The sequence below is a fragment of the Montipora capricornis genome, unplaced genomic scaffold (assembly GCF_036669925.1).
Source record: "Montipora capricornis isolate CH-2021 unplaced genomic scaffold, ASM3666992v2 scaffold_430, whole genome shotgun sequence".
Classification (NCBI taxonomy): Eukaryota; Metazoa; Cnidaria; class Anthozoa; order Scleractinia; family Acroporidae; genus Montipora; species Montipora capricornis.
This window is the reverse complement of record NW_027180163.1, coordinates 1-15,304: the sequence shown is the minus strand read 5'-3', so window position 1 is coordinate 15,304 and position 15,304 is coordinate 1. Positions and strand designations below refer to the sequence as shown.

The window sequence follows — 15,304 nt, the reverse complement described above, 5'->3', positions numbered from 1 at the left end:
CTTCTTTCTCTTGACCAAGAAAAGGCATTCGACAGGGTTGATTGGACGTTCCTTCGTTCTACTCTATATGCCATGGGTTTTGGGCAGTCTTTTGTTGGGTGGGTTAATTTATTTTACAATAATGTGAGTAGTTGTGTAAATGTTAATGGTTATATTTCTAATTCTTTTAGTTTATCTCGTGGGGTGAGGCAGGGGTGTCCCCTGTCTCCCCTCCTTTACGTTTTGGTTGCCGAGGTACTTGCATGTAATATTCGTTCTAGTGGTTTAATTTCTGGTTTGTCTCTTCCTGGTTCTTCGTCTTCTCTGCCTGTTATTTCTGCGTACGCTGATGACACTACGTTGGTTGTTTCTTCTGTTCCTGGTATTTTGGCTGTTTTTGATGTCTATTCTTTGTATGAGAGGGGGTCTGGGGCTAAATTAAATTTTGGAAAATGCGAAGGTTTGTGGTTGGGTGGTTGGAATGGGCGCACTGACTCACCGGTGAACATTACTTGGTCATCGGTGAAGGTGAAGGTGTTGGGGGTTTTTCTGGGTCCGGGTAATATGGAGGAGGACAATTGGAGGCCGCGTATCCCCGCGGTTGAAAATGCTTTGAACTCTTGGCGTCAGCGTTCGTTATCCTATAAGGGCAAGGCACTTGTTATCAATGCCTTGGCCCTTTCCCGTGTGTGGTACGTGGCCTCTTTAATCCATGTTCCCCGGTGGGTCAGTGTCGAGTTGAATACGTTAATTTTTAAATTTTTTGGAGCGGTAAGCGAGACTTGGTCGCTCGTCGTGTTGTGGTTCAGCCTTCTTGTTTGGGTGGTTTCTCTGTTGTGGATTTTCAGTGTAAGGTTATGGCTCTTCATGTTCAGTGGGTTCGTCGTTTTGTTTCTTCTCCGTCTTCTTGGGTCACTTTCATGGTTTTTTGGTTTTCTTCTCGGCTTGCCGCTCCTCCGCATCTCGTTTTTTCTGCTCCGCTTTGTTTTTCGCCGGATTCTCTGCCTCCGTTTTATCGTTCTCTGTTGACTGCTTGGCGGGCGTGTAAAGGATCCCTTACAGCGTCTTCTTTGGGTATTGGTTCGGGTATTGATTTTTGTCCTGTTTCTACTATGACCACGAAATCTGCTTATTTGTTTCTTTTGTCCGAGAATGCTGTCTCTCCTCATTGTGAGGAGAAGTTCTTTCCTTTGTTTGGTTCTCTTTATTGGTCTTCTACTTGGCATCAGCTTTTCTTTTTTGATTTGGATCGTCCAGTTATTGATTTGTCTTGGAAAATTTCTCACGGGGTCCTTTACACGGCCGAAAGGCTTGCTGGTTTTGGTTATGCTCTTTCTACTGCTTGTTTTTGTTCTGCTCCTGTCGAGTCTCTTCAGCATCTGTTTTTTCACTGTCCTCTGGCGGTCAGTGTTTTGTCCTGGCTTCAGTCTCTTATGTTCTTGGCTTCTCCTCTTTGTCCTTCTATCTTGGTTCGTCATGCACTTTTTGGTTTCTCGGCTGATGAGTTGTCTGTGGTTCCACGGGTTTTTGTTTATATGTTTGAATGTCTGCAAGTTTTGTATTTGGGGGGCTCGGAATGATTTTCGTTTTAGGGGTGTTCGTCCTTCGGCTGTTGATGTTATGGAGCGTGTGAAGTCTCGGGTTCGGTTTAATCTTCCGTTGTTTTTCCGTCGTTTCCGGTCTGACCGCCGTCGTCGTTATTTTGTCCGTCAGTGGGGTGGTCGTGGTGTGGTGGCGTCGTTGCGTAATGATACTCTGGTTGTTCACATTTAGGTGCTGGTTTTGTGTTGCGTGTGCATGTCCTGGCCTTTTTTTCGGGGTGAACCAACGCCTTGGCGCTGGGTAAGTCGGTTGACGGGTGGCCTTTTGTGGGTCGCTTTTCACCCTTGTGCTGGGTTGTGTTGTTTTGGTTTGTCCAGTTGTTTTTGAGTCTTTTTTGTCGTTTTGTCGAATTGTCATTTAGGAGTGTAAGTCAGGCGAGTCATCTCCTAGGTGCAATTCCTCGTTTGTGTGTTTGTCTTTTGTTACTTGTTGGTAGGGGCGGGGTTCGATTCCCCGGCGAAGTTGGCGTGTTGGTGCACCCCCGTTTGAGGTGAACCGTTGTGTTTGACGGATTCGTCGTTATGTCTGGCGGCCATTGCACTCACCCTACCGGGGGGCCAGCCATTCGCCTTAAACATAAAAAACTTACCTGACGCGGGAGGCACTGTGATCAGGGAGGCAGTCCTCTCAAGGTGAGGCTCTTTCATTGCACTTCGATTGGGTTGACCCTTGCGATTACCCCAAATGTGGGTAACTCGAGCGTATAATTTCTGGTAGTGGGGACCTGCGTTCGCGCTAGTCCCCGCACCAAACCCCGGTGGCAAAGTTGGCTAATGGGAAGGTTTGTTGGTAACGTTTCAGGCAGGGCAGGGAAGGAGATGCGGTGGCGGTGTAAGGACTAAGGAAGGTGAGTTGTATTTGTGAAGTCCACTGCTGAAATTGTAGGTGAATGTTCCGTACTTGGTGCACTGAAAAACTGTGATTTCATTTCTCTCATTCTTGGCCGTACAGAGAGGGAGACGACGTGTTTATTTCAGCCGCATCGATTTCCATCGATAGACGAGTGAGACAAGAAAATGCCAGCGGGTCGAGCTCTTATCCTCGTGATTCGTTGCGAAAACGTAAGTGGATGTGTGTTTGTACTGCTCCATCGCGATAGATTTATTTTGCGTTGTGTTATGTTGCGTTCTGGAGAGCCCGTTTTGCATTGAGTAACTGAGGACCCGCCAGATCAGTTGGCGTTACATTTCTGTGGCCAACACTTTGTGGTTTCTCTATGTTATCAGTTAATTGGATTGTTATCATAAAAAGTAAATCTTTCATGGTCAGGATAGTGTCTTATCGGCCCTTTGAATACGTACTGTCCGTGTTGAGCAGGGAACAGTAAGACTTTGAAGTGCGCTACGTCACGTAAGTCACGTTTTCGCAAGATCAATGTTGTAGTGTTGTAGCCTTCGTTGTATACATATCATCCGGGCTAGGTTAACTTCCATCTAATGCATAACAGTGCATGCATTTTTTACTTGTCGTATCCTGTTCTTTGCTCACACGAAAAGATACGTTTCATGTCATAAACGTTGGATTGATAAGATCTCGCGCGCACGCGCTCCCTTGGGAATACAAGTTCCACTTTCTCGTGTGAACTATTTTGTTTTTGTCGTATGTCTCATCTTTGACATATCGTTGGCATGTTGTGTTCAAAAAACCTGGTTTGGAATGTTCTTTCATTGAAAGAAACTGAGATTTTTTGAGATAATCAAGTGTACAGAAGGAAAAAGGGAAGCCTACAACACGGGGTATTCCCAGGCGGTCTCCCATCCAAGTACTAACCCCGCCCGACAGGGCTTAACTTCGGTGATCGGACGAGAACCGGTGTTTTCCCTGTGGTATGGTCGTAGACAAGTAATTTGCCGTGAAAATTAACTTTGTTATAAGGGAAAATGAAAACGAGGTCAGAGCAAGCACAATGTGCATTTGTCCTCTTGCCGTCAACGCAAGTGCCATGCAATGCTGGTGCTGCTGCCCACTGTACAAGAGCGATCGTTGTGTGCGCCTCGCTTTCAGGTTGGCTTTGGGCATTCCTTCCTTGGCACGGATTGTAATCGGACCACCATATCTCGTGGCCATGAGACTGGGAGACCATTGTCCGCCGTGAGCATTTACGGGCATCGGCTTCTCGGCCTTTTGGCTAAGATCAAGTGTAGTATCTGTTCTTATCAGCTTAATATCTGATACGCTGCTCATCGAGCAGCTCATATATTAAACTGATTTTTGGAACGGGCCGTGGAAAAGAGGCTTGCCTCGTCCCGGCCACGGGTTGCCTCGGTATAGCACTACCTCCGAGCGTGGCCCACTTCCCTCTGGGGAAGAAATAATCAAGTGAAAGCAGAAAAAGTGACCAAGCAACCAACCTTCACATTCTCTTCTCTTTTCTAGGTAGCATAGCAGCGAGTGGACAGCACGACACGACAGGACGAGGAGCACGTGACCTCCATTACCACATGGTATGCGCAGACAAGTTGCGTTTTGCGGTCCCGGAGAGGCTGAAAAGGCATACTTACCTGACGCGGGAGGCACTGTGATCAGGGAGGCAGTCCTCTCAAGGTGAGGCTCTTTCATTGCACTTCGATTGGGTTGACCCTTGCGATTACCCCAAATGTGGGTAACTCGAGCGTATAATTTCTGGTAGTGGGGACCTGCGTTCGCGCTAGTCCCCCGCACCAAACCCCGGTGGCAAAGTTGGCTAATGGGAAGGTTTGTTGGTAACGTTTCAGGCAGGGCAGGGAAGGAGATGCGGTGGCGGTGTAAGGACTAAGGAAGGTGAGTTGTATTTGTGAAGTCCACTGCTGAAATTGTAGGTGAATGTTTTCCGTACTTGGTGCACTGAAAAACTGTGATTTCATTTCTCTCATTCTTGGCCGTACAGAGAGGAGACGACGTGTTTATTTCAGCCGCATCGATTTCCATCGATAGACGAGTGAGACAAGAAAATGCCAGCGGGTCGAGCTCTTATCCTCGTGCATCGTTTCGAAAACGTAAGTGGATGTGTGTTTGTACTGCTCCATCGCGATAGATTTCTTTTGCGTTTGTGTTATGTTGCGTTCTGGAGAGCCCGTTTTGCATTGAGTAACTGAGGACCCGCCAGATCAGTTGGCGTTACATTTCTGTGGCCAACACTTTGTGGTTTCTCTATGTTATCAGTTAATTGGATTGTTATCATATAAAAAAGTAAATCTTTCATGGTCAGGATAGTGTCTTATCGGCCCTTTGAATACGTACTGTCCGTGTTGAGCAGGGAACAGTAAGACTTTGAAGTGCGCTACGTCACGTAAGTCACGTTTTCGCAAGATCAATGTTGTAGTGTTGTAGCCTTCGTTGTATACATATATCATCCGGGCTAGGTTAACTTCCATCTAATGCATAACAGTGCATGCATTTTTTACTTGTCGTATCCTGTTCTTTGCTCACACGAAAAGATACGTTTCATGTCATAAACGTTGGATTGATAAGATCTCGCGCGCACGCGCTCCCTTGGAATACAAGTTCCACTTTCTCTCGTGAACTATTTTGTTTTTGTCGTATGTCTCATCTTTGACATATCGTTGGCATGTTGTGTTCAAAAAACCTGGTTTGGAATGTTCTTTCATTGAAAGAAACTGAGATTTTTTGAGATAATCAAGTGTACAGAAGGAAAAAGGGAAGCCTACAACACGGGGGTATTCCCAGGCGGTCTCCCATCCAAGTACTAACCCCGCCCGACAGGGCTTAACTTCGGTGATCGGACGAGAACGGTGTTTTTTCCCTGTGGTATGGTCGTAGACAAGTAATTTGCCGTGAAAATTAACTTTTGTTATAAGGGAAAATGAAAACGAGGTCAGAGCAAGCACAATGTGCATTTGTCCTCTTGCCGTCAACGCAAGTGCCATGCAATGCTGGTGCTGCTGCCCACTGTACAAGAGCGATCGTTGTGTGCGCCTCGCTTTTCAGGTTGGCTTTGGGCATTCCTTCCTTGGCACGGATTGTAATCGGACCACCATATCTCGTGGCCATGAGACTGGGAGCACCTTGTCCGCCGTGAGCATTTACGGGCATCGCTTCTCGGCCTTTTGGCTAAGATCAAGTGTAGTATCTGTTCTTATCAGCTTAATATCTGATACGCTGCTCATCGAGCAGCTCATATATTAAACTGATTTTTGGAACTGGGCCGTGGAAAAGAGGCTTGCCTCGTCCCGGCCACGGGTGCCTCGGTATAGCACTACCTCCGAGCGTGGCCCACTTCCCTCTGGGGAAGAAATAATCAAGTGAAAGCAGAAAAAGTGACCAAGCAACCAACCTTCACATTCTCTTCTCTTTTCTAGGTAGCATAGCAGCGAGTGGACAGCACGACACGACAGGACGAGGAGCACGTGACCTCCATTACCACATGGTATGCGCAGACAAGTTGCGTTTTGCGGTCCCGGAGAGGCTGAAAAGGCATACTTACCTGACGCGGGAGGCACTGTGATCAGGGAGGCAGTCCTCTCAAGGTGAGGCTCTTTCATTGCACTTCGATTGGGTTGACCCTTGCGATTACCCCAAATGTGGGGTAACTCGAGCGTATAATTTCTGGTAGTGGGGACCTGCGTTCGCGCTAGTCCCCGCACCAAACCCCGGTGGCAAAGTTGGCTAATGGGAAGGTTTGTTGGTAACGTTTCAGGCAGGGCAGGGAAGGAGATGCGGTGGCGGTGTAAGGACTAAGGAAGGTGAGTTGTATTTGTGAAGTCCACTGCTGAAATTGTAGGTGAATGTTCCGTACTTGGTGCACTGAAAAACTGTGATTTCATTTCTCTCATTCTTGGCCGTACAGAGAGGGAGACGACGTGTTTATTTCAGCCGCATCGATTTCCATCGATAGACGAGTGAGACAAGAAAATGCCAGCGGGTCGAGCTCTTATCCTCGTGCATCGTTTCGAAAACGTAAGTGGATGTGTGTTTGTACTGCTCCATCGCGATAGATTTCTTTTGCGTTGTGTTATGTTGCGTTCTGGAGAGCCCGTTTTGCATTGAGTAACTGAGGACCCGCCAGATCAGTTGGCGTTACATTTCTGTGGCCAACACTTTGTGGTTTCTCTATGTTATCAGTTAATTGGATTGTTATCATAAAAGTAAATCTTTCATGGTCAGGATAGTGTCTTATCGGCCCTTTGAATACGTACTGTCCGTGTTGAGCAGGGAACAGTAAGACTTTGAAGTGCGCTACGTCACGTAAGTCACGTTTTCGCAAGATCAATGTTGTAGTGTTGTAGCCTTCGTTGTATACATATCATCCGGGCTAGGTTAACTTCCATCTAATGCATAACAGTGCATGCATTTTTTACTTGTCGTATCCTGTTCTTTGCTCACACGAAAAGATACGTTTCATGTCATAAACGTTGGATTGATAAGATCTCGCGCGCACGCGCTCCCTTGGGAATACAAGTTCCACTTTCTCGTGTGAACTATTTTGTTTTTGTCGTATGTCGTATGTCTCATCTTTGACATATCGTTGGCATGTTGTGTTCAAAAAACCTGGTTTGGAATGTTCTTTCATTGAAAGAAACTGAGATTTTTTGAGATAATCAAGTGTACAGAAGGAAAAGGGAAGCCTACAACACGGGGTATTCCCAGGCGGTCTCCCATCCAAGTACTAACCCCGCCCGACAGGCTTAACTTCGGTGATCGGACGAGAACCGGTGTTTTCCCTGTGTGGTATGGTCGTAGACAAGTAATTTGCCGTGAAAATTAACTTTGTTATAAGGGAAAATGAAAACGAGGTCAGAGCAAGCACAATGTGCATTTGTCCTCTTGCCGTCAACGCAAGTGCCATGCAATGCTGGTGCTGCTGCCCACTGTACAAGAGCGATCGTTGTGTGCGCCTCGCTTTCAGGTTGGCTTTGGGCATTCCTTCCTTGGCACGGATTGTAATCGGACCACCATATCTCGTGGCCATGAGACTGGGAGCACCTTGTCCGCCGTGAGCATTTACGGGCATCGCTTCTCGGCCTTTTGGCTAAGATCAAGTGTGTAGTATCTGTTCTTATATCAGCTTAATATCTGATACGCTGCTCATCGAGCAGCTCATATATTAAACTGATTTTTGGAACTGGGCCGTGGAAAAGAGGCTTGCCTCGTCCCGGCCACGGGTTGCCTCGGTATAGCACTACCTCCGAGCGTGGCCCACTTCCCTCTGGGGAAGAAATAATCAAGTGAAAGCAGAAAAAGTGACCAAGCAACCAACCTTCACATTCTCTTCTCTTTTCTAGGTAGCATAGCAGCGAGTGGACAGCACGACACGACAGGACGAGGAGCACGTGACCTCCATTACCACATGGTATGCGCAGACAAGTTGCGTTTTGCGGTCCCGGAGAGGCTGAAAAGGCATACTTACCTGACGCGGGAGGCACTGTGATCAGGGAGGCAGTCCTCTCAAGGTGAGGCTCTTTCATTGCACTTCGATTGGGTTGACCCTTGCGATTACCCCAAATGTGGGTAACTCGAGCGTATAATTTCTGGTAGTGGGGACCTGCGTTCGCGCTAGTCCCCGCACCAAACCCCGGTGGCAAAGTTGGCTAATGGGAGGTTTGTTGGTAACGTTTCAGGCAGGGCAGGGAAGGAGATGCGGTGGCGGTGTAAGGACTAAGGAAGGTGAGTTGTATTTGTGAAGTCCACTGCTGAAATTGTAGGTGAATGTTCCGTACTTGGTGCACTGAAAAACTGTGATTTCATTTCTCTCATTCTTGGCCGTACAGAGAGGGAGACGACGTGTTTATTTCAGCCGCATCGATTTCCATCGATAGACGAGTGAGACAAGAAAATGCCAGCGGGTCGAGCTCTTATCCTCGTGCATCGTTTCGAAAACGTAAGTGGATGTGTGTTTGTACTGCTCCATCGCGATAGATTTCTTTTGCGTTGTGTTATGTTGCGTTCTGGAGAGCCCGTTTTGCATTGAGTAACTGAGGACCCGCCAGATCAGTTGGCGTTACATTTCTGTGGCCAACACTTTGTGGTTTCTCTATGTTATCAGTTAATTGGATTGTTATCATAAAAAGTAAATCTTTCATGGTCAGGATAGTGTCTTATCGGCCCTTTGAATACGTACTGTCCGTGTTGAGGCAGCGAACAGTAAGACTTTGAAGTGCGCTACGTCACGTAAGTCACGTTTTCGCAAGATCAATGTTGTAGTGTTGTAGCCTTCGTTGTATACATATCATCCGGGCTAGGTTAACTTCCATCTAATGCATAACAGTGCATGCATTTTTTACTTGTCGTATCCTGTTCTTTGCTCACACGAAAAGATACGTTTCATGTCATAAACGTTGGATTGATAAGATCTCGCGCGCACGCGCTCCCTTGGGAATACAAGTTCCACTTTCTCGTGTGAATTAATTTGTTTTTGTCGTATGTCTCATCTTTGACATATCGTTGGCATGTTGTGTTCAAAAACCTGGTTGGGAATGTTCTTTCATTGAAAGAAACTGAGATTTTTTGAGATAATCAAGTGTACAGAAGGAAAAAGGGAAGCCTACAACACGGGGTATTCCCAGGCGGTCTCCCATCCAAGTACTAACCCCGCCCGACAGGGCTTAACTTCGGTGATCGGACGAGAACCGGTTGTTTTCCCTGTGGTATGGTCGTAGACAAGTAATTTGCCGTGAAATTAACTTTGTTATAAGGGAAATGAAAACGAGGTCAGAGCAAGCACAATGTGCATTTGTCCTCTTGCCGTCAACGCAAGTGCCATGCAATGCTGGTGCTGCTGCCCACTGTACAAGAGCGATCGTTGTGTGCGCCTCGCTTTCAGGTTGGCTTTGGGCATTCCTTCCTTGGCACGGATTGTAATCGGACCACCATATCTCGTGGCCATGAGACTGGGAGCACCTTGTCCGCCGTGAGCATTTACGGCATCGTTGCTGACTGGAGTGGGCCATCTTTTTGGTCCCCTGCTGTTGGTAAACAGGCTGGTGTTATTATTTTGATTTCCGATCGTTTTGATGGTCAAGTTTTATCTTGGCGTAGAGATCATGATGGACGTGTCCTTAGTTTACTCGTTGAGTATAATAATCGTAAGTTAATATTATTAATATTTATGCGCCCACCCTTTTGACTGACCGAAAAGTGTTTTTCGAGAATCTGCATGCTTTCTGCCTTCCTGCTGATTTTTACTATTATGCCGGTGATTTCAATTGCTATGAATCTGATTTAGATAAGTTGGTGGCAATGTTTCCATTGCAAAATATCTCTCTGACTTTCGTCGTTCACTTTACCTTGAAGATGCTTGGCGCAAATTGCATCCCCGTGTCCGAGCGTGCTCTTGGTTTAATTCTAATTTCTCCATCGGCTCGCGCCTTGACAAATTTTTTGTTTCCCGAAATTTATTCCCTTTAGTTCAGTCCTGTGACATTTCTCCTTGCGCCTTTTCTGATCATGATTTTGTTAATCTTTCTTTAAAATTGGAGTCTAATTATATGCGTGGTCCGGGCTTATGGAAATTTAATTCCTCCCTTTTGAATGATAGCGAATTTTGTTTCCTTTGATGCTAAGATTCGCGAGCTCTCCGATTGCGTTGACTATTTTCCGTCAGTCAAATGTTGGTGGGACTTTTTTAAGGACTCTATTCGCTCGGAAATTATTTCCTTTGCTAAGAATAAACGTAGAAGTCTCTCGCATGAGCGCGTCCTTATAACTAATGCAATAATTGGTCTCAAGCGCCGTCTCGTCTGTGGCGACCTTTCGGTCGCCCCTGAAATTTCTCGGCTTGAATCTGAACTGAATGCTCTTACCTTGCGTGTTTTGGAAGGCTCTAAAATCCGTTCTCGCGTCCAGTGGCTTGAGGGGCGAGAAGCCTTCACGCCTTCACGCTTCTTCTTCAAGTTAGAACGTGAGCGCTTAGACCGTAATAACGTTTTTCTTCCATTTTGAATGATAATGACATTGAAGTTTTCACTCGGGAGGAGATTGAACGTGCGCACGTGCGCTTTTATTCAAATCTTTTCTCGCAAGAGGTTATTGATCCTGTGTGTAAACAATCCTGTTTTGATTCTATTCCTTCTTCGCTTTCTCCTCCTCTGCGCGACTCATGCGAGGGACTTTTAACTTTAGATGAATTGACTATTTCATTAAGGAGCCTTAGCCTAGGAAGGTCACCTGGTTCTGATGGTTTGTCTGTCGAATTTTACTTGCGTTTTTGGGACATTCTGGGCCCCCTTTTACTATCAGTCGCAAACCAATGTTTCACGACTCTGAACTTTCGGATTCTATGAAAGGAAGCGTTACTCGCCTTATTTATAAGAAGCGTGGGGATATTAAGAATTTGAAAAACTGGAGGCCCATTTCTTTGCTCAATGTGGATTATAAGATTATCTCTAAAGCCATCACACTCTCGTCTTTCTTCGGTTATGCATCACAGTTTTCCTGATCAATCTTGTTCTGTTCCGGGTCGTTCAATCTTCTCTAATGTGACGTTGTTGCGCGATGTTCTTAGCCACATTGAGCAAACAAATGAGTCTGCTATTTTGATTAGTTTAGATCAAGAAAAAGGCCTTCGACCGAGTCGATCGCGTCTTCCTTCTAGAGCTGCTTAATGTTTACGGTTTTGGTTCTGATTTTTGTCGCTGGATTAGTACTTTTATAATGGTGCTTGCATGCGTATCATCCTTAACGATTGGCTTACTGAGAGTATCCCCCTTGAACGGGGCGTCCGTCAGGGGGATCCTCTCTCTCCTCTACTTTATGTTTTATGTGTAGAAGTTCTTGCTAACCTGATCCGTAGATCTCCTGAGATTGAGGGGTTTTTACTTCCTGGTGCAAGGGGTTTGCAGGCGAAAGTTCGCCTTTATGCTGATGACACTACTGCTGTTTTGAAAGACCTTTTCTCTCTAAATAAGCTTTTTGATTGTGTTAGTGTTTACGAACGTGGTTCTGGAGCTAAGCTAAATAAGTCGAAAACGGAGGCCATGTGGCTCGGTGCTTGGCGTTCTCGGACTGACGAACCCCTTGGACTTACTTGGGTCAAGAAAATGAAAATTCTTGGGGTCTTTTTTGGTACTATCCCTGTTGAGAATGATAATTGGCAACCTAAGCTAAACAAAATAGAGAAGTCCCTCAATCTTTGGAGATCTCGTTCTCTGTCCTTCCTAGGCAAGGCTCTCCTTATTAACACCTTAGGGTTAAGTAAGCTGATGTATCTAGCTAGGGGTTTTGCTTTCCCCCTGCCTGGGTCCTTTCCCGTATCAATAGTTTCATCTGGCCTTTTCTTTGGGGTTGTAAAATTGAGACGGTTGCTCGTAATACTTTATATTTAAGCGCTGCGCAAGGGGGTATAGGTATTATTAATTTTAGTGTTAAGTGCCTTGCCTTGCAGTTAGCGGGGATGGCTTTTACTTTGGACTCGCCTCACGATTCTAGTTTTTATCTTTGTAAATATTTTGTTGGTAGACGTTTGTCTTCTCTTCGCCCCCAGTGGAATTGTTTGCGCGATAATTTTGCCCCTTCTGCCTGCTTTCCGTCTCCTTTTTACGCCCGCTGTCTCGAAACTCTTTTATCCGTTGGCAGTTGCGACTTAACTTCTAAGCGTTTATATTTGAAACTACTTTCCTCGAATTCCTCCTCCCCTATCTTGCATAGAGTTTGGACCCAGGTTTGTGGGCTCTTCTTTTTCACTCAATGATCATTGGTCTCTCGTTCGAGATTCTCTTACCGAAAATCCTAAAAATGATCTCTTGTGGCTAATCGCTCTCCGCGGTGTTAAGGTTCGCGATTCCCTTGCTAATTGGGGATATATTAACTCGGCTTTCTGTGCTTCTTGCCCTAGACGAGAGACTATCGATCATTGTTTTTTGCATTGCCCTCGGGTTAAGCGGGTTTTTGGTCCGTTTTTCCCCAATTTTAGATCGTGTGCTAGGCTAGGCTTTCGGCTTACCTTAAATGTCCCTTTTTCGTGTTCTTTTTTATTTGGCCCCCTCTCGTTACAAAGAGGGCTCGCATTGCGCGCCACATTATCAAGACCATTCTCTACGGTACGGTGTTTGGGCTTTTTCGCAATAAGGCCACCTTTTATAACGGTAAAGAAGATCATCGGGCTATTATCCGTTTTTGTTTCTGGCGATCTCCGTAGTCGAATTAAGCTCGATCACTTTCGCCTTTCAGACAGTCGCTTTTCTTCTTTGTGGTCTCTCCCAGGCTTTTGCACCGTAGAGAATGGTCTTCCTAGCGTTACTATTTAGGCGTACATTTAATTCTCGTTTTGCTTTGTCCGCGCGCTGTTTGCGGTGCCTGTAATCCGGGGCTCTCTTTAAGGAACTTGCGCAGTTCATGGACTTTATCGTTAGGGCCCCTGGCCCTTACGGCTAGCTGCTACTACTCCGGCTTTGTTGTGACTCTGTAGACTTTTTTGTATTCCTGAATATGTAATAGCTCCATTTTTATTTGTGAATAAACGCTCTTTGACAAAAAAAAAAAAAAAAAAAAAAAATCTGTTCTTATCAGCTTAATATCTGATACGCTGCTCATCGAGCAGCTCATATATTAAACTGATTTTTGGAACTGGGCCGTGGAAAAGAGCTTGCCTCGTCCCGGCCACGGGTTGCCTCGGTATAGCACACTACCTCCGAGCGTGGCCCACTTCCCTCTGGGGGAAGAAATAATCAAGTGAAAGCAGAAAAAGTGACCAAGCAACCAACCTTCACATTCTCTTCTCTTTTCTAGGTAGCATAGCAGCGAGTGGACAGCACGACACGACGACAGGACGAGGAGCACGTGACCTCCATTACCACATGGTATGCGCAGACAAGTTGCGTTTTGCGGTCCCGGAGAGGCTGAAAAGGCATACTTACCTGACGCGGGAGGCACTGTGATCAGGGAGGCAGTCCTCTCAAGGTGAGGCTCTTTCATTGCACTTCGATTGGGTTGACCCTTGCGATTACCCCAAATGTGGGTAACTCGAGCGTATAATTTCTGGTAGTGGGGACCTGCGTTCGCGCTAGTCCCCGCACCAAACCCCGGTGGCAAAGTTGGCTAATGGGAAGGTTTGTTGGTAACGTTTCAGGCAGGGCAGGGAAGGAGATGCGGTGGCGGTGTAAGGACTAAGGAAGGTGAGTTGTATTTGTGAAGTCCACTGCTGAAATTGTAGGTGAATGTTCCGTACTTGGTGCACTGAAAAACTGTGATTTCATTTCTCTCATTCTTGGCCGTACAGAGAGGGAGACGACGTGTTTATTTCAGCCGCATCGATTTCCATCGATAGACGAGTGAGACAAGAAAATGCCAGCGGGTCGAGCTCTTATCCTCGTGCATCGTTTCGAAAACGTAAGTGGATGTGTGTTTGTACTGCTCCATCGCGATAGAGATTTCTTTTGCGTTGTGTTATGTTGCGTTCTGGAGAGCCCGTTTTGCATTGAGTAACTGAGGACCCGCCAGATCAGTTGGCGTTACATTTCTGTGGCCAACACTTTGTGGTTTCTCTATGTTATCAGTTAATTGGATTGTTATCATAAAAAGTAAATCTTTCATGGTCAGGATAGTGTCTTATCGGCCCTTTGAATACGTACTGTCCGTGTTGAGCAGGGAACAGTAAGACTTTGAAGTGCGCTACGTCACGTAAGTCACGTTTTCGCAAGATCAATGTTTAGTAGTGTTGTAGCCTTCGTTGTATACATATCATCCGGGCTAGGTTAACTTCCATCTAATGCATAACAGTGCATGCATTTTTTACTTGTCGTATCCTGTTCTTTGCTCACACGAAAAGATACGTTTCATGTCATAAACGTTGGATTGATAAGATCTCGCGCGCGCGCGCCCTTGGGAATACAAGTTCCACTTTCTCGTGTGAACTATTTTTTTTTGTCGTATGTCTCATCTTTGACATATCGTTGGCATGTTGTGTTCAAAAAACCTGGTTTGGAATGTTCTTTCATTGAAAGAAACTGAGATTTTTTTGAGATAATCAAGTGTACAGAAGGAAAAAGGGAAGCCTACAACACGGGGTATTCCCAGGCGGTCTCCCATCCAAGTACTAACCCCGCCCGACAGGGCTTAACTTCGGTGATCGGACGAGAACCGGTGTTTTCCCTGTGGTATGGTCGTAGACAAGTAATTTGCCGTGAAAATTAACTTTGTTATAAGGGAAAATGAAAACGAGGTCAGAGCAAGCAATGTGCATTTGTCCTCTTGCCGTCAACGCAAGTGCCATGCAATGCTGGTGCTGCTGCCCACTGTACAAGAGCGATCGTTGTGTGCGCCTCGCTTTCAGGTTGGCTTTGGGCATTCCTTCCTTGGCACGGATTGTAATCGGACCACCATATCTCGTGGCCATGAGACTGGGAGCACCTTGTCCGCCGTGAGCATTTACGGGCATCGCTTCTCGGCCTTTTGGCTAAGATCAAGTAGTATCTGTTCTTATCAGCTTAATATCTGATAGCTGCTCATCGAGCAGCTCATATATTAAACTGATTTTTGGAACTGGGCCGTGGAAAAGAGGCTTGCCTCGTCCCGGCCACGGGTTGCCTCGGTATAGCACTACCTCCGAGCGTGGCCCACTTCCCTCTGGGGAAGAAATAATCAAGTGAAAGCAGAAAAAGTGAACAAGCAAACAACCTTCACATTATCTTCTCTTTTCTAGGTATCATAGCAGCGAGTGGACAGCACGACACGACAGGACGAGGAGCACGTGACCTCAATTACCACATGGTATGCGCAGACAGTTGCTTTTTGCGGTCCCGGAGAGTCTTAAAAGGCATACTTACCTACGCGGGAGGCACTGTGATCGGGA

General features: G+C 46.2%; 15 non-coding genes across 15 annotated transcripts; 10 read left to right on the top strand and 5 right to left on the bottom strand.

Annotated features, from left to right (window-relative positions):
• Positions 1–2,162: 2,162 nt before the first annotated feature.
• Positions 2,163–2,326, top strand: LOC138035672 (U1 spliceosomal RNA). Its single transcript, XR_011129672.1, has one exon. It is a non-coding gene; the product is annotated as a U1 spliceosomal RNA (small nuclear RNA).
• Positions 2,327–3,302: 976 nt separating this feature from the next.
• On the bottom strand, positions 3,303–3,421 carry LOC138035647 (5S ribosomal RNA). The gene has a single exon (XR_011129650.1). It is a non-coding gene; the product is annotated as a 5S ribosomal RNA (ribosomal RNA).
• A 268-nt stretch (positions 3,422–3,689) lies between these two features.
• Positions 3,690–3,880, top strand: LOC138035626 (U2 spliceosomal RNA). Its single transcript, XR_011129632.1, has one exon. It is a non-coding gene; the product is annotated as a U2 spliceosomal RNA (small nuclear RNA).
• A 194-nt stretch (positions 3,881–4,074) lies between these two features.
• LOC138035660 (U1 spliceosomal RNA) lies at positions 4,075–4,238 on the top strand. The gene has a single exon (XR_011129661.1). It is a non-coding gene; the product is annotated as a U1 spliceosomal RNA (small nuclear RNA).
• Positions 4,239–5,221: 983 nt separating this feature from the next.
• On the bottom strand, positions 5,222–5,342 carry LOC138035657 (5S ribosomal RNA). The gene has a single exon (XR_011129659.1). It is a non-coding gene; the product is annotated as a 5S ribosomal RNA (ribosomal RNA).
• Positions 5,343–5,611: 269 nt separating this feature from the next.
• LOC138035625 (U2 spliceosomal RNA) lies at positions 5,612–5,802 on the top strand. The gene has a single exon (XR_011129631.1). It is a non-coding gene; the product is annotated as a U2 spliceosomal RNA (small nuclear RNA).
• A 194-nt stretch (positions 5,803–5,996) lies between these two features.
• LOC138035675 (U1 spliceosomal RNA) lies at positions 5,997–6,161 on the top strand. Its single transcript, XR_011129675.1, has one exon. It is a non-coding gene; the product is annotated as a U1 spliceosomal RNA (small nuclear RNA).
• Positions 6,162–7,142: 981 nt separating this feature from the next.
• On the bottom strand, positions 7,143–7,262 carry LOC138035654 (5S ribosomal RNA). The gene has a single exon (XR_011129656.1). It is a non-coding gene; the product is annotated as a 5S ribosomal RNA (ribosomal RNA).
• A 267-nt stretch (positions 7,263–7,529) lies between these two features.
• On the top strand, positions 7,530–7,725 carry LOC138035629 (U2 spliceosomal RNA). Its single transcript, XR_011129635.1, has one exon. It is a non-coding gene; the product is annotated as a U2 spliceosomal RNA (small nuclear RNA).
• A 194-nt stretch (positions 7,726–7,919) lies between these two features.
• Positions 7,920–8,083, top strand: LOC138035662 (U1 spliceosomal RNA). The gene has a single exon (XR_011129663.1). It is a non-coding gene; the product is annotated as a U1 spliceosomal RNA (small nuclear RNA).
• A 975-nt stretch (positions 8,084–9,058) lies between these two features.
• LOC138035645 (5S ribosomal RNA) lies at positions 9,059–9,178 on the bottom strand. The gene has a single exon (XR_011129648.1). It is a non-coding gene; the product is annotated as a 5S ribosomal RNA (ribosomal RNA).
• Positions 9,179–12,972: 3,794 nt separating this feature from the next.
• LOC138035637 (U2 spliceosomal RNA) lies at positions 12,973–13,164 on the top strand. The gene has a single exon (XR_011129640.1). It is a non-coding gene; the product is annotated as a U2 spliceosomal RNA (small nuclear RNA).
• Positions 13,165–13,362: 198 nt separating this feature from the next.
• LOC138035661 (U1 spliceosomal RNA) lies at positions 13,363–13,526 on the top strand. The gene has a single exon (XR_011129662.1). It is a non-coding gene; the product is annotated as a U1 spliceosomal RNA (small nuclear RNA).
• A 978-nt stretch (positions 13,527–14,504) lies between these two features.
• On the bottom strand, positions 14,505–14,623 carry LOC138035614 (5S ribosomal RNA). Its single transcript, XR_011129620.1, has one exon. It is a non-coding gene; the product is annotated as a 5S ribosomal RNA (ribosomal RNA).
• Positions 14,624–14,888: 265 nt separating this feature from the next.
• LOC138035627 (U2 spliceosomal RNA) lies at positions 14,889–15,077 on the top strand. Its single transcript, XR_011129633.1, has one exon. It is a non-coding gene; the product is annotated as a U2 spliceosomal RNA (small nuclear RNA).
• The last annotated feature ends 227 nt before the right edge of the window (positions 15,078–15,304 follow it).